We start from the raw sequence: 23,781 nt of genomic DNA, 5'->3' as shown, positions 1-23,781 counted from the left end.
ATCAATCTAAATGAAAGTTTTGGTTGAAGTTCAATATTTTGTACCAAGTCAGGTTCTATCCATGATTGACCCACTTGGAACAAATGAAAAGGTGTAGTTCCAGACAAGCTTCGTTCAGCTTACAGGGTAGGCTGTTACATAAGACAGGCACAAATAAAACCATATGATCCTACGGAGTCAACTTTGAGATGGTAGCCAAAGGATCCAAGTTAATTGAGATTATCCAAGACAACTTACATTAGTCCATGGTTATTTCTGATAATGTTCCTTTTGAACTCACTACTGGGAATCCAAAATCTATCTCTAGATGCAAACCTGACACCATTCTTCAGCTACTTACTTATAGAGTCCTATTTGAGTTAGAACTACTAGTCGATGTTTCCTCCATGGAAGGAAATCCCAATATTTTCCCACCTCTACTTCTTTGTAGCTTGATACAGTAATTATATCTAAATTATCTTAAAGGGTTTTTTTCCCCCTCTTTATGTCCATCACTTGAATATCTTATTCCAGCTGCCAGTCACCAGCAAAGATGTCAACTTAGCACAACAAGATTTCTCTGGTAAAGTACAAGACCAATTAATAATGAGACTAAAGGCAATGATTTTGTTCATCATCCCCTGGTCCAGAATGAGACAAGTACCTGGAAAAAAAAAGCAGATTACATTCCTCCTTCCTGACTACAGCCAGAGCTGTGCTTAGGATGATGGCGTGCCCTTTTAGTTGGGAAAATGAAGTCCTTAGAACATGCCAAATCTAACTTTTCCATTTGCATCTCTAATGAAAACCTCCATTTAAAAAATCATTTTGAGTTGAGTTTTGTGCAGGCTGAGAGATAGAGGTTGAATTTCATTTTACTCCATATGAATTTCCAGTTTTCCCAGCATCATTTGTTGAACAGGCTATCTTTTCTCCATTGTATGTTTTTGATTCCTTTGTCTACTATGAGGTAACTGAATTTATGTTGGTTTATCTCTGTGTCTTCTATTCTGTACCATTGGTCTGCCTGACTATTTTGGTGCCAGTACTATGCCATTTTTGTTACATTACTCTGTAGTGTAGGATAAGGTCTGGTATTGTGATACCTCCTGCTTCACTCTTTCTGCTCAGGATTGCTTTGGCTATTGGAGGTCTCCCTAACCCTAACCCTCACCCTAACCCTAACCCTAACCCAGATGAAGTTCATGTTTGCTTTCTCTATTTCTATGAGGAAGGTCATCGGAATTTTAATTGGAATTGTACCTTTGGTAGAATGGCCATTTTGACAATATTAATTCTGCCTATCCAAGAACATGAGAGATCTTTCCATCTTCTAAGGTTTTTGTTAATTTCTTTCTTTAGCATTCTGTAGTTTTCATAATAGAAGTCTTTCATCTCTTTTGTTAGTATTTTATTTTTGAGGCTATTGTGAATGGAGTTGTTTTCTTAATTTATCTTTCAGATGATTCATTACTTATGAATAGAAATGCATTAGATTTATGCATATTGATTTTATATCCTGCTAATTTGCTGAAGTTTTCTGGTGGAGTTTTTTGGATCCTCTAAATATAGAATCATGTCATTGGCAAATAGTGATGGTTTGAGTTCTTTTCCTGTTCATATCCCTTTAATTTCCTTGGTCTGTCTAAATGCTCTGGCTAGAGTTTAAAGGACAATGTTGAATCGGAGTGGTGAAAGAGGGCATCCCTGCCTTGTTCCAGCTTTTAGAGGGAATGCTTTCAGTTTTTCTCCATTTAGAATGATGTCAGCCATGGGCTTAGCATAGATAGCCTTTACAATGTTGAGGTATGTTCCTACTATACCTATTCTTCATCATGTTGGCTTAGGACCAGACTTCCTTAACAGACTCCCAAAGCACAAGAAATCAAAGCAAGAATCAATAAATGGGATGAATTCAAACTAATAAGTTTTTTTCTCAGCAAAGGATACAATCATTAATGTGAAAAGAGAGTCTACAGAGTAGGAGAAAATCTTTTCCACATGCACTTCAAATAGAGCACTAATCTCCAAATTTTATAAAGAACTTACAAAACTTTACACCAAAAATACAAAGAACCCAATCAATAAATGGGCCAAGGAACAGGACACTTTACAGAAGAAGATATACAGACTATTAATAAATATATGAAAAAGTGTTCAATATCTCTAGTAATTAGAGAAATGAAAATTAAAACAACTCTAAGATTTCATCTTACTCAAATTAGAATGGCTATTATCAAGAACAAAAACAATAACAGATGTTGGCGTGGATGTGGGGAAAGGGCACACTTATATATTGCTAGTGGAGTTGCAAATTGGTGCAGTCACTCTGGAAAGCAGTATGGAGATTTCTCAGAAAACTTGGAATGGACCCACGTTTTGACCCAGTTATCCCACTCCTTGGTTTATACCAAAGAACTTAAAATTAGCATACTACAGTAATGCAGCCACATCAATGTTTATAGTAGCTCAATTTACAATAGCTAGATTGTGGAACCAACCTAGATACTCTTCAATAGATGAATGGATAAAGAAACAGTGGTATATATATATACACAATGAAATATTTTTTTTATTCTTGTAATTTTATTAATAATGCATAAATGGTTAATGGACAGGCATCACCAACTTGACTGACCTAAATTAACTATCCTGTGGAAAAAGTATTTTCTATATTATCCAACTTACCAATGATTGTTCATAAGCTGGTTAAAAATGTCATCTTGGACCCAAGTTTACACAATAAATCAATCTGTTACAATCAGCCATTATATCTTTAAAAAACAAGCAAACAAACAATGTCACATTTCTTCAACTTTTAAAACACCTGCCCAAGGTGCTTGCTGGGAGTGGAAGCACAGGGCTGACAAAGAAGTGAGATAAAGATTTCTGTGAAACTGTCCATCATTAATGCTTTTCTGATGGGCAGGACATACTGATGTATCAAAAATACCTTTTGAAGAATAATGGAAAAAAATACCCTTGTTATTTCTTCAATTTCTTACCCCTCAAATGTCCACATTAATGGATCTTACAGTCCATGTGAAATACCGTAACATGTGAGTTACACGATGTTCACCATGGCAAAGGGCAGATCAAGAGCCAAGGGCCTGGCAGGCTGGGAACGCCACGCCGTCCTCTCTCTCTCTGCTTTATTGACCTGAACACAAGGACATCTGCCTGGAACAAAGACAGAACCTGTAGTGCATCCACAGCGATGAGAGTCAGCTTCCCCGCAAATAAAGCAGCCACTCGGCCTGAGTCCAGTCACACAGAAAAGGGCGGGCAGAAAAGTTCCTGGAAGGCCAGCAGCAGTCCCGGCTCTGTCTCCCGTCGTGGCAGAGGTGGTGGTCTCCACTGCTGTGCTGCCCGGGGTGGGCAGTGGACACTCTCACACAGAAGGCAGGCTGGTGGCTTCCATCTCTGCAGCACGGTTTGCTCCAGTGTTTACAGTGCATTTCAGTGAGTCACCTGCTCCACTGCACTTTCCCACAGATGACATCTGGGGCCTCAGTAGATCATCACCCTGACTGTATGTGAGCAAAAGGCTTGGCCTGGCACGAACTCCGGACAATCATCAGCCGGGAGAAGTCCGTCTGTGGCACACTCCTGGGAGGAGGGCCAGGGATCGGCCATTTTTCTGGTTCTATCTTTTTCCTCATTTTCTCATCCACAACTTCTACTTCTGTGCTGTCCTTCAGGGCCTCCAGAATGAGATTAAGGTTCGTGGTGTGAGCCTGAATGCGGTGAAACCCAGCAATCAGGGAAATGGGCAGGAAGCCGTGCCGTCCATCTTTCTCCGAAGAAAGAAGTCACGTTCCAAGTTTTCTATACTGAAGTAATACTCTATTTGACGCTTAATATACTCTTTAAGCAATGCTTCTTCCACAGGATACACCTGCACACCCGTCCCATCGTCATAGTAATACATCTTACTGGTGTTAATTTCTGTTTGAAGTGGTGGATCCGTCCTTTCACCATGTTCTCGGTAACCATAAGAATAATCAAAGTTCACTCGAGGGTTTCCTTTGCCTCGTCCTCTTCCCTGGCCTCTTCCTCTTCCTCGGCTTCTGAAGGAACCTCAGATATTACCCCCCTCACTCCTCACACTGGACACTTCATCCTGATCATCTCTTTTTTCTCTGTCTCGCCTCCAACTTCGTGTGTCGTTTCTCCTGTTATTATGGGATGACTTATTTGCTTCAGGTTGACACCGAGAGCTGTTCTGGGCTCCAGGTCTCTCCTGACTCTCTGGTCTTACATCCTCTAAGTGCAGTGGTACCCACTTGTGTTTGTTAGCTCTCTTTCGTTGACCGCTGGACTGGGCCTTCTCCTCACTGATGTTTTCCATAGGACCATCTAATTTTGCGTCCCAGTTTTCTTTGCTCTCACTGTTACTCCTCTTTTCAACCTTCTCTTCTTTTTCTTTTCTGATTTGTGGTTTCTTATTTCCTTGGCTGATGACACTCTGAGATCCAGTGCTCACTAACTCTCCTGGTGTTGGCCAGTTTGCCATATCGCTGAAATCACTGGCCTTATTGGGTTTCCTCGTCTTGAGTTTTCCTGCTTTTATAATTTTGGGGAACTGAGCTCGGCCGCTGCCTCGCCCAGCCGCGGGCGGCGGCCGACTCCACAATGAAATATTATTCAGTCATAGAGAATAATAATATTATGGCATTTGCAGATAAATGGATGGAATTGGATAATATCATGCTATGTGAAATAAGTCAATCCCAAAAAACAAAAGACCAAATGTTTTCCCTGATAAGTGAATGATGATACATAATGGGAGTGTGGGGGTGAGAAGAATGGAGGAAGTTTATCTTTTTTTTTTTTCTTAATTTTTTTTTTTTTTGCGGTACTGGGGATTGAACCCAGGGCCTTGTGCTTGTGAGGCAAACACTCTACCAACTGAGCTATCTCCTCAGCCCTAGAGGAACTTTAGATTACCTAGAGGGAAATGAGATGGGGGAGGGTGCAGGGGTATGAAAGATGGTGGAGTGAGACAGACATCTTTACCCTATGTACATATATGATTACACAAATGATATGAATCTACATCGTATACATAGAAACAAAAAGTTGTACCCCATTTGTGTACAATGAATCAAAATGCAGTGTGTAAAAAATAGTAAAAATTAAAAATCATGTTCTGACTCTCAGATATTGATAACTGACAATGAAGGAGGGAGACTGAAATAATCAGTTTTCTGTTACGGTACCAAAAAAACTGAGATAATCAATTTAATGAGAGGAAATGTGTGTTTTGGCTCATGGTTTTGGAGGTTTTAGTCCATAGTCAATTGTCTCACCTACTTTTGGACCTGTGGTGAGGCACTACATCATGGCAGGAGCACATGGCAAAGGAATACCATTCACCTCATGACTGGGAATGACAAGAGAGAAAGAGGAAGGGGCAGGGTCCCACTATCCCCTTTAAGGGAAACCCCCAAATAGATGGAAGAACTCCCTCTATGCTCCACTTCTGAAAGTTTCCAAAACCTCCTAATGTCACCAAGCATGGGCCTTCAAAGGACACTCCAGATCCAACCTGTAGCACTCTCTTGTCACACTTGAGGATAATGTGAACCTACAGTAATTAGTGGAGTTCTTCAGCAGAAGGATGAATCTCACCTTCAGTGAAAGACCTCAAGATTTCTTCCTCTTGATATTGTTTGTTCACTGTTGATCTTGGAGCATTCTGATTCAAATTTTCAGCCAGTATGTTTTTAAAGCCTCATATAGATTTCAATATCATTTATTCTACTATGTGCTAGGTCGTGGGCTATTGGGGAAATTGTCTCATTTAATTTTCAAAGCAATCCTGGATAGGGTGGGGAAAAGTCACAGAGTGAGTCCAACTTTATTGATGAGTTAATAGAGGTATTAATGAGTCATATAAAATGGCCAAATTTACACATCTAGCAAGTGAAAAGGCCAGGATGCAAATCCAGGTGTGTCTCACTTCAAAGATATCAGAGTACACATAGTATAAAATATTTTGTGATCACTCAGAAAAGGGTTTAAACTGACAAAACCTTTGAGGACTTATCCACAAGAATCCTGTGGTAAAAATCATGTAGGAGAAGCATGAAGTGACTGCATCTATTATGGTTTAGTTGTGAGATGTCTTCCAAAGCTCATGTGTGAGACAATGCAACAAAGTTTAGAGGTGAATTTACTTAGTTATGAAAGTTGATTTAATCAATGCATTAATCCCCTGAGAGAGATTAACTGGGTGGGAACTATAGGTAGGTAGGATGTGGTTAGAAGAGGAGGGTCATTGGGGGTGTGCCTTTGGGGTATATATTTTGTAGTGGTGAGTGAAGATGCTCTCTCTGCTTCCTAGTGCCGTGTTCCCAGCTGCTTTCCTCCACCATACACGTCCACCATGATGTTCTGGCTCACCTTAGGCCCTGAAGAATCAAGATGGCCATCTATAGACTGAGACCTCTGAAACTGAGAGCCAAATAATTTTTCCTCCTCTACATTGTTCTTGTCAGGTTTTTTGGTCACAGCAGCGAAAAAGCTGACTAAAACAGAATCTGAGTAGAAAATCAGTTACATTAAATCAGCTGGCATAAGAAACCTATGCTGACCACATGCATAGCTTACCTCTGATATGAAAAATGAGTGGCAGGCAAACTTCTCTTTGTGCAGAACAACAGAAATAGTAGGTCTAAATGAAAAACAAAAGCAACCAAAAATATTCCATCAGCAAACCAAAGAAATATTAACTTGCTCTGGAAATAGGAAGATATGGTCAAGGGCAATATCCCTGAATGCTTCATCAGGCACCATTCCTACGTACTGAGGCAACATATCTACTCAAATATCTGTTCCACTTCTACCAGACGTCTTATCTGTGCTACATTCTATGATTATTCCTTGACCCTCCTTCTGCTTAACATCTTGGCAAAATGTGGCACTGACGACACTCCTTCTTCAAACACTTCACTCCTCTGAAGCTCTGCAACCACCTTCTCCTGGCATTGCTATGCCTCACAGGCCCTTCCTTCCCATGTCCTTGGCTAGATCCTCCTTTATTATTTCTATAAAAAATGTTAGAATTCCCCCTGCCCCACAGCTTTGTCCTTGGTTCACATCTCCTTTTTATTTACGTTCACTCTCAGCACTTTAAACACCAGCTTCATGTCAAAGATTCACAGTTTGGCATCCCCAAACTCAGACCTCTCTCCACCTGCCCAACATCTCCACTTTGACATCAAACAGACCTCTGAAACCTAACTTGTCCAAAACAGAACTTCTGATTCCCTCTGAACCTGTTCTTTTTCCAGTCCTCCCCACCCCTCAACAGCACCACCATCTCTCTGGCAACTTGGGCCAAACATCCTGTATTCATTCTTGATTCGGTTATTTTCAATAGCATCCACATCCCTTCCACAATGGACTTGTGTTCTGAATGTAACTGACCACAGATGCTTCTGCACCTTCCAAGCCACCTTCCTCTTTATCCTCAACTATGGAAACTGTCTTTGGAGTAATTTCCCCACTCTATGGTACATTCTCTACACAGTGAGAGATTTTAATATATGTTAATTGCAACCTGTTATTCCTCTGAAAAATCCCTCCAATGTCTTCTTATAGTCATTAGAGTAAAATTAAAATGCCTTACCATGGTTCTCAAGACCCACCAGACCTGGATCTTGCTTTGCTTTACAACTGCATTTTCTGCTTTCCCCTTACTCACTCACTACAGACTCCTCTCTCCATCAGACCAAGCCCATTTCACCTCAAGACACTATAAGCCAGTGGCCTAGGGCATTCTTTCCCTTGTTCAGGTTTTAGCTCATGTGTTGCTCCCTTACCACAGTCACACTTTTCTATTACCCTGGTCTGGCACCTTCATGACATTTCTTACTATTTTAAATGACCTTATTTGTGTGCTCTGGTAAATCTGCCTCCCATTAGAATGTATCTGGACTGACTGTATCCTATTCACTCTTATGTTCATGTCTTTAGCACCCAGAATAGTACCTGACACATGGTAATCCCATAGTAAAATGAGTTTAATAAGTGGATATCTAAACCTTGGAGGAGTGGTTAAGGGTTATGTCAGTCAGCTTTTCATCACTATGATGAAAATACCTAAGAAGTTTGAAGAAGAAAATTTTGTTTGGTGTTCATATATTAGAGGTTCAGACCATGGTCAACAGGAACAAAGGTAGAAACAAAGGTAGATGGGAATGGTGGAGAAAAGTTTCTCAGCTCATGGCAGCCAGAGGCACAGAGAAAGAGTGAGAGAGAGAGAGCAGCCAGAGACAAGATGTAGTCCAAGACTATGCTCCCAATGACCTACCTCCTCAGCCATGCCCTACCTGCCTACAGTTTATTACCTAGTAGTCCAAATTATTAACCCATCAAATTAATTAATCCACTGATTAAGTTACCACTGTAATGATCTAATCATTCAACTCTGAAAACCCTTACATTAACATATGAACTTTTGGGGGGGCATTAAAGAAAGGTCTAGGTGAGATAGTTAAATATTAAGTCCTGATCCCTAATTGTGTGATAAAACAGAATTTCAGGCAAAGAAAGCAAGTAGGGAAGGTACTGGGGACTGGAAATCTCATACAAACTTTGAAATCCACACTAGCTAGGAAGTCATGTATTGTAGAAAGGTCCTTGAGCTTGAGCATATATCAGGAAAGCAAAGATTTTTCTTAATTTCTATTAAAATAAGAAGAGAATACCTCATCGTGCAGCAACCAGATAGAACTTACAGGACAAATTTTCAATCACCAGCAAAGAACTAAAGGCCTGATGCAATGAAGGCACTCTGATTAAGAGCAGGGGTTCTTTTCTTCGCTATTCCATCAAATGCCAGATCCTTCCGTCCCAAGCTGATATTCTGCATTCCTGCTCTGGTAACTTCTTCATTAACTAATCAGCTTCTCCCCCACAACCAACTACAGCACCTTCTTTTACTGTTCTTTGTGCAGTCAAGGCGATCTCAAACACTAGCCAAGTCTAAAATTTTCTCTCTTTTCCACACAAATGGCTGCCTAATCTTTGTTAACAAATAAATGACAGCTAAGTCAAAAGTATAGGACTAACCATATTCCAGGAATTGTTTCCCTGGATTTAGAATTAGGATGAAGAAAATAAAATAGCATGATATCAAAAAGTGACTTACAGGTGTGCAGTTACTTTAGATATGACCATGAAGGAGGACCTCTGTGAGGATGTGACATTTCATTCAGCAAACACTCATTAATCAACTACCAGGTACCAAGCACAGATCAAGATGATGCTGACAGAGCATTAGGGAAAGGAGACAAGGTTCTATGCTCTAGTGGAAGAAGATAAAAAATAAACCTGTGAGTAAATGAGAGAAGTTTCAATAGTGATAAGGAGTAGAATAATTTACAAGCACTAGCATTTCTGTCTTTTGAATGAAGTATCATAAATGCTTAGGTACACAGAGCTATAGAAAGACAAACCTTTCTCTCTATTTCTAGATTAATGACTTTGGGCAAGTTATCTAATGCGTCTGTCTAAACCCTGTTTCCTTATTTGTAAAATATTGATAATAATTTCTTCTTAATAGAGTTTCTTTAAGGTCTAAATGAGAAGATGTTTATAAAGCAGAGCACAGTGTGTAGCTATCGTAAGGGTTCAGGAAATGATGCTACTCTTATTCTCCAGTCCTGGAGATAGGTATTCTAACGTGCCAACACCTATATACAATTTGGAGCAAAATGAGAATTCAAATGCAGACAAAAGTCTGTGGGCCTTTGACCACTCAAGAAGTATCTGAGACAGGACAAAAGAAAGTTGAAATTACAGTTAGTACTAAGTGGCCTTTTTCTAAGTCGCCTACCTCTTCACTGTTTACTTTTTCCTTTAGAAAGCTCAGATGTAGCAGTGATTTTTAGCACTGGCTCTGACCCCAGAACTACTTCCCAGACTCAGCTTGAAGTCCTGTCACCGATGCCAACATGGTGCAGGCGTCATGCAGAATTCCCCACCAGAGCAGACAAATAAGCCCAAAATAGAGGAAGAATAAGTGATGATGCTGTAGCTCAAGTACTAACATTGAATTTTTCTCAGCCTCTTCCCCTGGGCAAGTAAGATAAACATTTACACCAAATTTAGAAGATTCTATATATAAATCATGATCTTGTCCTGGGAATTTCATTTTTATTTAAAGGCTACATTTACATGTGGTCAACAAAGCCAACATGTATTGCAGATACATCTTTTTGTATTCATGTGCTCAATAGCAATTACGAAAATACATATATAAATATTTTTATTCCCCAAAAAAGTTAATTTTAGTGTAATGTATTTCGGATTTCCTAATAAAACATACAGGGCCTTTAAATAAGTAGAAATGTTTATTTCCTAGTTAGCCATTTAGGCAAGTAATCTATACATCTTAAATGTCACCAAGACTGTCCCCTTTAGACCCTGCCACACTGGCATAATCCTAATTTCAGTTCACTTTATCTTGTAAATAATTGCCTGCTACATACCCTCCCTCTGATTCCTTCTCTACTCAGCAGCTAAAACGATTCAGATGCTGTCACTGTCCTGCAGAACACCTTCCCTGGCTCTTTCCTGAAGATGTCATCCTATGTGGCAGCTCCAGGAGGCCATTCACATTTTTAAGATCTAAATCCCAAGGCCTACAATCCCATTCCTTCCCTACTCTATCATTCTCTTTAGCACCTAGCACTTTCTGACCCATTACATGTCTAATTTCCTTTTCTTTTCCTCCTCCAACTTGAATGTAAATTGCATAAAAGAAATAATCTTGTCCATTTTCTTCCCTCCTTTTATCCCTAAAAGAGTACCTGGCACATAGAGGGATCTCAAAAAATACCAGTTGAATGAGTAGGTGGATTAATTTATGAATGAAAAAAATGAATGATGTTCAAAAGCCTCGAAAAGGGCACACAAGTGTCAGGGTAGCAGATCCCAACCTTGCTCTCCAGTCGCTTCTCTCTGTGGCTTTCAACTCTGCCTTTGTACTTCAGTCAAACTGGCTTCCTCTTAATCACCCAGCTCCTTCCCGCCCCATGACCTGGCATTTGCTTCCTCTCCTGCTGGAAGACTCTCCCTTCCTCTCCTTTTGTCTAGAAACTCCCACTCATCCTTCAGCACTCCAACTCAACATTACTTTTCAGGGAAGCCTTTCCTGACACTAAGGTGAGGTACAGGTGAGATCCATTGTGAGCCATGCTTACATGACTTTCTACCTCCTTAGCCCTTCTCAAGACTGGCTGATACCCAGTAAGTTTGAATGAATGAAGAAGGCAGACTTATTAGAGCTATTTAGGTCACATGGGGAAAAAAATTGGAACAAAGAAGAGAATGTTTCAGGGACTTTCTAAAAGTTACAAGTGATCTAAGAGGGATGGTCTAACTCAGGAACATGGAGAAAATGGTAGGTGTGGCAGGAAGGAGGAGGCTGGGATTCGGGTATCAGATGGGACATTGGACCAGATTCATAGTTTGCACACTCTCTCTCAGGATTTTGGGACAGCCATAAAGTCAACTTCATGGTTCTCAGGCACTCCAGATTTTTGTCTTCCTTTGGTTTGGAAAAAATAGAATGTAAATTTCCAGAAGAGAAATTATAGTTTTCAAACTTGAACACATAGTATATACCTGATAGTTTTTTATTTATCCAGATTACCCATTAAAGTATAACTCTGTAAGGCTGGGAAGAGTATCAAGAAGCTGTGATATCCTTTGGAAAGCTTCTATTTGAGAGAGAATTTTAACAGCATTTATGCTCTTGGCACCACCTTAGAGGCCTTTGAAAGACAAAAACCTGACAAATAATCACTAAAATCAGTGTTTTAAAACATTGAGCCCTTGCTTAAATTTATGGGGAGGTGAGAGAATCTTGGACCAATAGACATACAGTCATTTATCCAAATCTGGGCACAAAACAAAAATTTTTAAGAAAAGGGATTTTTAATCCTGGTATGAAAACTATGAAGTATTTAATTATAACAACATTGTGAGTACTATCTTTTAAATTAATTACTCAGCTAGAACATGAAAAATTAGAAAATAATTTATCTTAGACCTGGTGGTGATGGACTCTACGTCTTTGTCTAAAGAACAAACAAACAAATAACAACAATAAAAACCCCATGATCTAGCTCTAGATATCAAGCTTGCAATTTATTTTCAAATAAGTGGAGTTGGGGCAGGGTGGCATAGGCTGGTAATCCCTGTGACTCCCAAGGATGAGGCAGGAGGATCTCAAGTTCAAGGACAGCATAGATAACTTATCAAGACCCTATCTCAAAAAAAGGAGGTGGGGGCTGGGATGTAGTTCAGTGGTAGAGTGCCTCTGGGTTCAATTCCCAGTAGCACACAAAAAAAATTAAAGTCTGGTTTTGTGATACCTCCTGCTTCACTCTTCTTGCTAAAGATTGCCTTGGCTATACTGGGTCTCCTATTTTTCCAAATGAATTTCATGATTGTTTTTACTAGTTCTATGAAGAATGTCATTGGGATTTTAATAGGAATTGCATTAAGTCTGTATAATGGTTTTGGTAGTAAAATTAATTTTGACAATATTAATTCTGCCTATCTAGGAGCGTAGGAGGTCTTTCCATCTTCTAAGTTCTTCAATTTCTTTTTTTAACGTTCTCTAGTTTTCATTGTAGAGGTCTTTCATCTCTTTTGTTAGATTGATTCCCAAGTGTTTTTTTGTTTGTTTGTTTGTTTGTTTTTTGTTTTGTTTTTTTTTGTTGTTGTTGTTGCTGTTTTGGGAGGCCATTGTGAATGAGATAGTTTTCCTAATTTCTCTTTCAGCAGATTCATCACTGATGTATTGGAAAGTGTTTGATTTATGGGTGTTGATTTTAAAACCTGCTACTTTGCTGAATTCATTTATGAGGTTCTAGAAGTTTTCTGGTGGAATTTTTTGGGTCTTCTAAAAATAGAATCATGTCATTAGCAAATAGTGATAGTTTGAATTCTTCTTTTCCTATTTGTGTCCCTTTAGTTTCTTTCTTCTAATTTCTCTCCCTAGAGTCTTAAGGATGATTTTGAACAAAAGTGGTGAAAGAAGGCATTCTTGTCTTACTACAGTTTGTAGAGGGAATGCTTTTAATTTTTCTCAGTTTAGAATTATGTTGTCTTTGGGTTGAGCATATATAGCTTTTATAATGTTAAGTATGTTCCTACTATCCCTAGATTTTCTAGTGTTTTGAACACGAAGGGGTGCTATATTTTGTCAAATGCTTTTTCTGCATCTATGGAGATGATCATGTGATTCTTGTTTTTAAGTCTGACCTTAAACTATACTACAGAGCCATAGTAACAAAAATGGCACAGTATTGGCACTAAAACAGACACATAGACCAATGGTACAGAATAGAAGACACAGAGACGAAACCATATAAATACAGTTATCTCACACTAGACAAAGACACCAAAAACATTCACTGGAGGAAAGAGAGCTTATTCAATAGCTTATTCAACAAATGGTGCTGGGAAAGTTGGAAATCCACAAGTAACAAAATGAAATTAAACACCTATCTCTCACACTGCACAAAACTCAACTCAAAGCAGATCAAAGACAAGCACTAAAACAGACAACCAGAGCCTAACAGAAGAAAAGTAGGCCCAGATCTTCACCATGTCAGCCTAGGATATGACTTCCTTAACACGATGCCTAAGGCACAACAAGTGAAATCAAGAATCAATAAATGGGATGAATCAAAACTAAAAAGCTTCTTCTCAGCAAAGGAAACAATAATGAGAAGAGAAAGCCTACAGAATGGGAGAAAATCTTTGCCACATGCACCTCAGATAGATCATTAACCTCCAGGATATATAAAAACTCAAAAAACTTAACACCAAAAAAACAAATGACCCAATCAATAAATGAGCTAAGGAACTGAACAGACACTTCACAGAAGAAATACAATCAATCAACAAATACATGAAAAAAAAATGTTCAACATCTTTAGCAATTAGAGAAATGCAAATCAAAACTAAGATTTAGTCTCACCCAGTCAGAATGTCAATTATCAAAAATACAAACAATAAATATTAGTGAGGATGTGAAGAAAAATGTGCACTCATACATTGTTGGTGGGAATGTGAATTTATGCATCCACTATGGAAAGCAGAATAAAAATTCCTCAGAATACTTGGAATGGAATCACTATTTGACCCAGCTATCCTACTCCTCAGTTTATACCCAAAGGACTTAAAATTAGCACATCACAATGATGCAGTCACATCAATGTTAATAGCAGCTCAACTAACAATAGCTAAACTACGGAACCAACCTAGGTGCCCTTCAACAGATGAATGGATATATATATATATATATAATATATATATATATAATATATATATATTATATATATATATATATGATGGAATATTATTCAGCCTTAAAGAAGAATGAAATTATGGCATTTGCTGGTAAATGTATGGAGCTAGAGAATATCATGCTAAGTGAAATAAGCCAATCCCAAAAAAACAAAGGCCAAATGTTTTCTCTGTTATGTGGATGCTAATTCACAATAGGGGAGGGGTACTAGAGAAGAATAGTTAGATTAGGTAGAGGTGAGTGAAGGGAGGAGAGGGGGTAGGGGAGTAGGAAGGATAGTAGAATGAATCAGGCATCATTACCCAATGCACATATATAACTATTCAGCTGGTGGAATTCTACATCATGTACAACCAGAAGAATGAACAATTATATTTCATCTACATGATGTATGAAAGTACATTCTACTGTCATGTGTAATTAGAACACATAAAAAGTAATAACATACAAAAATAAATTAAATCAGTGTAAAAATTAATTAATAAGGGGGTTTCCTAATTATAATATGAAATATTCTTTTATTCCCCTTTTTGTAACAATATTGGAAATTGAACCTAGGCAAGTATTCTAAAACAGAGATTTTTCTTCCTTCTTATTTTATCTTGAGACAGGGTCTCACTAAATTGCCCAGGCTGTCCCTTGAACTTTCAACTCTCCTGCCTCAGGTTCCCAAGTAGCTGGGATGACTTGTGTGCACCATAGCTGGCTAAAATGTTTATGTTTTGTTTTGTTTGAGACACAGTAGTGCTAAGATTCTTACCTCAAATTTGTGATCCTCCTGCTTCATCCTCACGAGTAGCTAGAGATACAGACATTTGCCACTATACTCAGCCTTTGAAATATTCTCTTTTAATTGATAGCTCTAGATTATCTTGACATTAAGCACAGTATACATTTTCCATAGAAAGCCTGGAAGAAACATGGGTCCTCTTTCTTGCTAATAATTACATAGTGATAATAGTTGGTTTAAAATCCAATAGGTTGGGATTAAATATTTTCTCTCAGTGGCAAAGTCTACAAAAGAAAAATTAAAGAAGCAAGATTTCCTAGTTATAGGAACTGAATTTAATTACCTTCTAGCAGTACTGATGAAGAGCAACTGAAGTTTTTTCTATTTGGCTTTCATTATAAAATAAGCATGCCCTCATGTTAAAAACAAGGTTCTGAAAAAGATTTACTAAAAATTCCAAAACACAAAATGTATAAGGCTTTTGCACTTCTGTGACTTATCCATATTAGCCCAATAGTCCCTCACATCATGCCAGGAGATGACCATCTTCCAGAATAAAAAGAATGGTAATAAATCTCATGAAAGCCAGGAATGCATGGGAATAAGTAATGGGCAAACTTTTCATAATTGCTAATGTCCATCATGATATACCTTTATTTTGACTTTGAAGTCCTTCAGGAATTTTCAAAATTAGGATACCAGAGTGATGCCCAGCTTCCTGTCATCTGACATATGAGATATAGTGAAATGCTCAGATCACGCTAAAAATGTCATGTTAGTCAATAACTCCAGTTGTTTCTTCGCAAAACTTTTTGTCCAGAAACCTAACAAGTAGCAAAGTTGGTTAATGTGAGTTTTAATTCCTCTCCCTTTTTCACCCTACCCCTGATAGTTTCTAGAGAACAGGGAAATGCAGGAAGTCTACAGTTAAGAGTCGATTGTAATTTCTGCATATTCTTCTGCCTCTTGAGAGGATATTTTAAGAAACACTTGGTATTGCATATGAAGTCATCAGATGCTGCAATTTCCCCTGGAAAAAAAAAATGAGTGTGATGCATAACCAAATTCATTCTTCAAGAGTTAGTTCCAAGATAAAGAAAAAAATAAGACCTGAAAATGGAGGGGAAAGAGAACCAGGTAACATCGTACTTTGAAGTCAGTCAGAAAAGGATTGGGCTCATAGACAAAACGACACATAGTGGTAGGTTGGGATTCAATTCTAAAATGCCTGAGATACTAAATAATTTTTCCCTCTGCAAAACTGTGAAGAACCTATAAAATAAACCCCCACAGAAATAAAGGGTAATTAGAAATTTATGTTTAATGCTATAAATAAAAACAGGACAGGAGACTTTAGGAAATGGGGACATAAAGAATTGTTCTGTTTTCTTGTTGTTGTTATTCTGCCATGTAGGGAGTTGAAAAACTTCCACTGGGAATGAAGGTGGAATAAGAACCCTACTCCTGGGGCTCTGCCTCAGCCTGGCCCATCCCAGCAATAGGGACTGAGAACAGAAGGAGAAAAGAAGCCTCTGGTAGCCCCATAGAACCCAAACAATCAATACAGCTCTCAGGTCAGCATAGAGGTAGCAGACACTATCCTATGTCCATGTGGCCCAAGTGGTGCTGCAGTGTATTGAATGGTATATCCCCACAAGCTCCGTCCGCTTGAAGTTTGTGAATGTGGCTTTATCTGGGGAAAAAGTTTTTGTATGTATAATTAAATAAAGAATCTTGAGATAAAATCATCCTGAATACCCAGGTGAGTCCTTAATCAGAAGACAAATGTACTTCTGAGAGACAGAAGAAAATAACAGATAAACACAGAGGAGAAGCATGTGAAGAGGGAGACCTAGGTTTGAATTTTGCAGCATGAGTTATACAACTCATTGTGGTAGTGTAGGTAAGTGCTCAGAAGTTCAGGTGCAAGTTCATGCTTAGGAGGATTGCTCTTCCAGTTTCACAGTTTAAGTAAACTACCTGGATGTTATGATTCTCAGCATATTTGTCTTCCAGTCCAGAATTTTCCACTTTATTAGTAATCTTGAGCTCACTGTAATATCGTAGGGCAGGTGGTCCTGACTCCTGAGGTGTTCAAGGTCCATTCTCAATGTGATTTCTGATTTCTGATGATTTGTTTTGGCTTAATCAACTCTATAGACATGGCCTTTTCAAGTTAGAACCTGGACAGAAACTATCCAACTTTTTCAAGTTCCCTAAATTAAAGAGCTAATGGTTAATTAAATGTTCCATGTAAAAATGCGTCTTGCCCTATCACAGGTTTAGGTTTAGTCTGTGTGTTTTGCATCATGCCATTAGGTAAGGCAGGTACGGCTAAGTGGGTGCTGAACCTTGTATCATCTCTGATCTCTGCATCATTTCCTGGAGAAACTGGTACTAAAATAACATTTTCTCCAGCTTTTCATTTCATGAGAAGGGATTGGTTATGAATGAACTGTATTATTAAGATTCTTGGAGATCCAAGGTGGCGGACTAGAGGGAGGCTGCGTTCCTTGTCCCTCCGTCACTCCAGTTTCAGGCAGAGGATATCTGTTTCTTGGTGAGGCAGTTTTTGCTGCTTATCGATTCCCTGCTGTTTACCCCATTTGTCCGCTGTGATCACCTGCAGTCTGCTAGCATATGGATGCCTTTTTTGAGTGCAAATTGCTCACTGTCAGGCATCTATCATCTGCCATTTACCTGCCTCTCGCCTGTCCATCGTCTGCCTTACATCTATCCATCGCCCAATGCACAAGGTTCACCTCCCAATCGCCCGACAACAGTCAGCAAACTGATCGCCGACCGCCAGTGGAGCACCAGCTGCCTGCTGTTGCCTGGAAGTACACTGTTACGGTACCTGTAGGTTTGATTACACATGGCTGCCGCCATTTTGAGACAACAGCCAGGCCCCGTAGGACCCCTAGCCGGACTGACTGAGCCCCATCTCCAGGATCCCTCAGCCCGACCAATCACTCCCTGCCTCCGGGGCCCTCACATTGACTGACTGCTCCCTGCTGCCAGGACCCCCAGACCAATTGACTGCGCCCTATCACCGGGACCCCAGACCGACTGATTGCACCTGGCCTCCAAGATCCCACAACCACACCAAACACACCCGGCCTCCAGGACCCCTGCCTGAACAACCACATCCCATCTCCAGGACCTCCAACTGACCACATCCATACCCTGACCTGCAGCTCCCCATTTGACAACACATTTGGAAGCCAGAGCGGCCATCTTGGATAATCCTGGAAGCCAGAGCTCTGATCTTTAGGTGGGGCAAATCCCATCCTGAGACACCTGCTGGAGACTTGAAGCTCATTGTCAGGTACCTCTTATGCATCAGGCTACTGAAGACTGGGAGGTTTCATTACTATATGACTGTTATACTGTAGATTTTCTTTTTTCTCCTTATTGAAAAAGTTTGTTTTTATTTCTTTACTTTTCTTGCTCTCTTTTCCTTTTGTTTACCTGTTCCCTCAGAGTCTTTTTCTCCCTTTTTTGCATGCTAACATCCAATTTCTTTTGATTACACTCTCACCCTTTCTATTATCTAGAATTTCTGTATAATCTTTTCTTATCCCATTAACAGCCACATTCTACATCCCTCTGCATCCTCTTTGTCCTCTTTTTCTGCATTAGAAACTGCAGACCTTATTGCAAATCTGTTTGTTCTATTGAAGATAATATTTGAACTCATTCTGTTTATTATGACAATTTTGTTAATGTCCTCATAGGGGCTATTTGGTCTAGGATTGCATAGTGTCTGAATTGGGCACTGCTAATATTGATCTCCCCTTAAAGAAAGGGTTTTGGAAACCAATAGGGCCACTATAAGCCTATAGGGGGAAATCTGCAATACCTCAGATCTGCACTGCTAGAGGGGAAGATACATGAATGACATGAAAAAACAAGGAGAGAAAATGATCCAAACAAATCTAGATTCTATATTAATAGAATCCAATGACAGTATGTTAGAAGAAATGTCAGAAAAGGACTTCAGATTATACATGATTAAGATGATATGCAAAGCAAAGGATGAGATAAGAGAGCAAATGCAGGCAATGAATGATAATACCAATAAACTGAAGGAGCACCTGCAGGAAGCAAAAGATCATTTCAACAAAGAGATAAAGAGATAGAGATTCTAAAAAAAAAAAAAAAAAAAAAACAAACAGAAATCCATGAAATGAAGGAGACAATAAACCAAATAAAAAACTCAATGGAAAGCTAGACCACTTGGAAGACAGAACCTCAGACAATGAAGGCAAAATATTTAATCTTGAAACTAAAGTTGCCCAAACAGAGAAGATGGTAAGAAATCATGAACAGAATCTCTAAGAACTATGGGACATCATGAAAAGACCAAATTTAAGAATTATTGGGATTGAGGAAGGCACAGAGATACAAACCAAAGGAATGAACAACCTATTCAATGAAATAATATCAGAAAATTTCCCAAGCCTGAAGAATGAAATGGAAAATCAAATACAAGAGGCTTATAGAACACCAAATGCACAAAATCACAACAGATCCACACCAAGGCACATTATAATGAAAATGCCTAACATTCAAAATAAAGATAGGATTTTGAAGGCTGCGAGAGAAAAGTATCAGGTTACATATAGGGGGAGGCCAATACGGATAACAGCCGACTTCTCAATCCAGACTCTAAAAGCAAGAAGGGCCTGGAACAACATATTTCAAGCTCTGAAAGAACATGGTTGCCAACCAAGAATCCTATACCCAGCAAAACTAACCTTCAGATTTGAAGACGAAATAAAATCCTTCCATGATAAACAAAAGTTAAAAGAATTTACAAATAGAAAGCCTGCACTACAGAATGTTCTCAACAAAATATTCCATGAAGAGGAAATGAAAAACAACAATGGAGGTCAGCAACGGGAGGAACTACCTTAGAGAAAAACCACTCAAAGGAGAAACCAAGCCAACTTAAAAACTAAAAATAAGCCAAATGACTGGGACTACAAATCATATCTCAGTAATAACCCTGAACGTTAATGGCCTAAACTCATCAATCAAAAGACATAGACTGGCAGAATGGATTAAAAAGAAAGACCCAACAATATGCTGCCTGCAAGAGACTCATCTCATAGAAAAAGACATCCACAGACTAAAGGTGAAAGGATGGGAAAAAACCTACCACGCACATGGGCTCAGTAAAAAAGCGGGGGTTTCCATCCTTCTAACAGATAAAGTGGACTTCAAGCCAAAGTTAGTCAGAAGGATAAAGAAGGACATTTCATACTGCTTAAGGGAACCATAAATCAGGAACACATAATGATAGTAAATATTTATGCCCCAAACAATGGTGCATCCCTGTACATCAAACAAATCCTTCTCAATTTCAAGAATCACATAGACCACAATACAATTATTCTGGGTGACTTTAATGCACTGCTGTCACCACTAGATAGATCTTCCAACAAAAACTAACCAAAGAAACCATAGAACTCAATAACACAATCAATAGCCTAGACTTAATAGACATATATAGAATATTCCATCCATCAACAAGTGGATTCACTTTCTTCTCAGCAGCACATGGAAACTTCTCGAAAATAGACCATATGTTATGCCATAAAGCAGCCCTTAGGAAATGCAAAAAAATTGAGATACTGCCTTGTGTTCTATCAGATCATAATGGACTGAGAGTAGAAATCAATGACAAAATAAAAAAGAGAAATTACTCCAACACTTGGAGACTAAATAATATGCTATTGAATGAAACATAGATAACAGAAAACATCCAGGAGGAAATAAAAAAATTCTTAGAGGTCAATGAGAATGATGATACAACATATCAAAATCTCTGGGACACTATGAAAGTGGTACTAAGAGGAAAATTCATTGCATGGAGCACATTCCAGAAAAGAATGAAAAGTCAACAACTAAATGACCTAACATTACAGCTCAAAGCCCTAGAAAAAGAAGAACAGAATAACAGCAAAAGTAGTAGAAAACAGGAAATAATTAAAATCAGAGCTGAAATCAATGAAATTGAAACAAAAGAAACTATTCAAAAAATTGACAAAACAAAAAGTTGGTTCGTTGAAAAAGTAAACAAAATAGACAAACCCTTAGCCACACTAACAAAGAGAAGGAGAGAGAAGACTCAAATTACTAAAATACATGATGCAAAAGGAAATATCACAACAGACACCACTGAGATACAGAACATAATGAGAAGCTACTTTGAAAATCTGTATTCCAACAAAATAGAAACTACCGAAGACATTGACAAATTTCTAGAGACATATGCTCCTCCCAAGCTGAACCAGGAGGACATACACAATTTAAACAGATCAATATCAAGCAATGAAATCAAAGAAGCCATTAAAAACCTACCATCCACGAAAAGCCCAGGAACAGACGGATTCTCAGCCGAGTTTTACAAGACCTTCAAAGTAGAACTCATTCCAATACTTCTACCAAACTCATTCTATGAAGCTAATATCACCCTCATACCCAAACCAGGAAAAGACACATCAAGGAAAGAAAATTTTAGACCAATATCCTTGATGAATATAGATGCAAAGATCCTTAACAAAATATTGGCAAACCGTATCCAAGAACATATTAAGAAAATCGTGCACCACAATCAAGTGGGGTTCATCCCTGGAATGCAAGAATGGTTTAACATCTGTAAATCAATAAACGTAATCCATCATATCAATAGACTTAAGGATAAGAATCATATGGTTATTTCAATTGACCCAGAAAAAGTGTTCAACAAAATACAACACCCCTTCATGCTCAAAACACTAGAAAAAATAGGGATAGTAGGAACATACCTGAACATTGTAAAGGCTATTTATGCTAAGCCCATGGCCAACATCATTATTAGTGGAGAAAAACTGAAACCATTCCCTTTAAAAATGGGAACAAGACAGGGATGTCCTCTTTCACCACTTCTATTCAACATTGTCCTCGAAACTCTAGCCAGAGCAATTAGGCAGACTAAAGAAATGAAAGGGATACGAATAGGAAAAGAGGAACTTAAGCTGTCACTATTTGCGGATGACATGATTCTATATTTAAAGGATCCAAAAATCTCCTCCAGAAAACTTCTAAACCTCATCAATGAATTCAGCAAAATAGCACACTATAAAATCAACACGCATAAATCTAAAGCATTTATATATGCAAGCGACGAAACAGCTGATAAAGGGAAATGAGGAAAACAACTCCATTTGCAATAGCCTCAAAAAAATAAAATACTTGGGCATCAATCTAACCAAAGAGGTAAAAGATCTCTACAATGAAAACTTCAAAACATTGAAGAAAGAAATTGAGGAAGACCTTAGAAGATGGAAAGATCTCCCATGTTCTTGGATAGGCACAATTAATATTGTCAAAAGTGCTATACAGATTCAATGCAATTCCAATTAAAATCCCAATGATGTACCTTACAGAAATAGAGCAAGCAATCATGTAATTCATCTGGAAGAATAAGAAACCCAGAAGAGCTAAAGCAATCCTTAGAAGGAAGAATGAAACAGGGGTATCACAATACCAGAACTTCAACTATACTACAAAGCAATAGTAACAAAAACGGCATGGTATTGGCACCAAAATAGACAGGTAGATCAATGGTGCAGAATAGAGGACACGGACACAAACCCAAATAAATACAATTTTCTAATACTAGACAAAGGTGCCAAAAATATGCAATGGAGAAAAGATAGCCTCTTCAACAAATGGTGCTGGGAAAACTGGAAATCCATGTGCAACAGAATGAAACTAAACCCCTATCTCTCACCCTGCACAAAACTCAACTCACGATGGATCAAGGACCTTGAAATCAGACCAGAGACCCTGCATCTTACAGAAGAAAAAGTAGGTCCAAACCTTCAACTTGTTGGCTTAGGATCAGACTTCCTTAATAGGACTCCCATAGCACGAGAAATAAAAGCAAGAATCAATAACTGGGATAGATTCAAACTAAATAGCTTTCTCTCAGCAAAGAAAACTATCAGTGATGTGAAGAGAGAGCCTACAGAGCAGGAGAATATCTTTGCACGCATACTTCAGATAGAGCACTAATTTCCAGAATATATAAAGAACTCAAAGAACTCTACACCAGGAATACAAATAACCCAATCAACATAGGGCTAAGGATATGAACAGACACTTCACAGAAGAAGATCTACAAGCAATCAACAAACATATGAAAAAATGTTCACCATCTTTAGTAATAAGAGAAATGCAAATCAAAACTACCCTAAGATTCCATCTCACCCCAATTGAATGGTGATTATCAAGAATACAAGCAACAATAGGTGTTGGAGAGGATGTGGGGAAAAAGGTACATTCATACATTGCTGGTGGGGCTGCAAATTAGTGCAGCCACTCTGGAAAGCAGTGTGGAGATTCCTTAGAAAACTTGGAATGGACCCACTATTTGACCCAGCTATCCCACTCCTTGGCCTATACCCAAAGGACTTAAAATCAGCATACTACAGAGATGCAGCCACATCAATGTTCACAGCTGCTCAATTCACAATAGACAGATTGTGGAACCAACCTAGATGTCCTTCAATTGATGAATGGATAAAGAAACTGTGGTATCTATATATATATATACAATGGAATATTACTCAGCCATAAAGAATGATAAAATTATGGCATTTGCAGGCAAATGGATGATATTGGAGAATATCATGCTAAGTGAGATAAGCCAATCTCAAAAAACCAAAGGACAAATGATCTC

General features: G+C 38.6%; 1 pseudogene across 1 annotated transcript; it reads right to left on the bottom strand.

Annotated features, from left to right (window-relative positions):
- Positions 1–2,555: 2,555 nt before the first annotated feature.
- On the bottom strand, positions 2,556–4,556 carry LOC306666256 (la-related protein 1B-like; annotated as a pseudogene). The gene has a single exon. The product of its transcript is annotated as a la-related protein 1B-like (transcript).
- Between the last annotated feature and the right edge of the window lie 19,225 nt (positions 4,557–23,781).

Source organism: Sciurus vulgaris (genome assembly GCF_902686455.1).
Source record: "Sciurus vulgaris genome assembly, chromosome: 7".
Lineage (NCBI taxonomy): Eukaryota > Metazoa > Chordata > Mammalia > Rodentia > Sciuridae > Sciurus > Sciurus vulgaris.
This window is presented reverse-complemented; position numbering and strand designations above follow the sequence as displayed.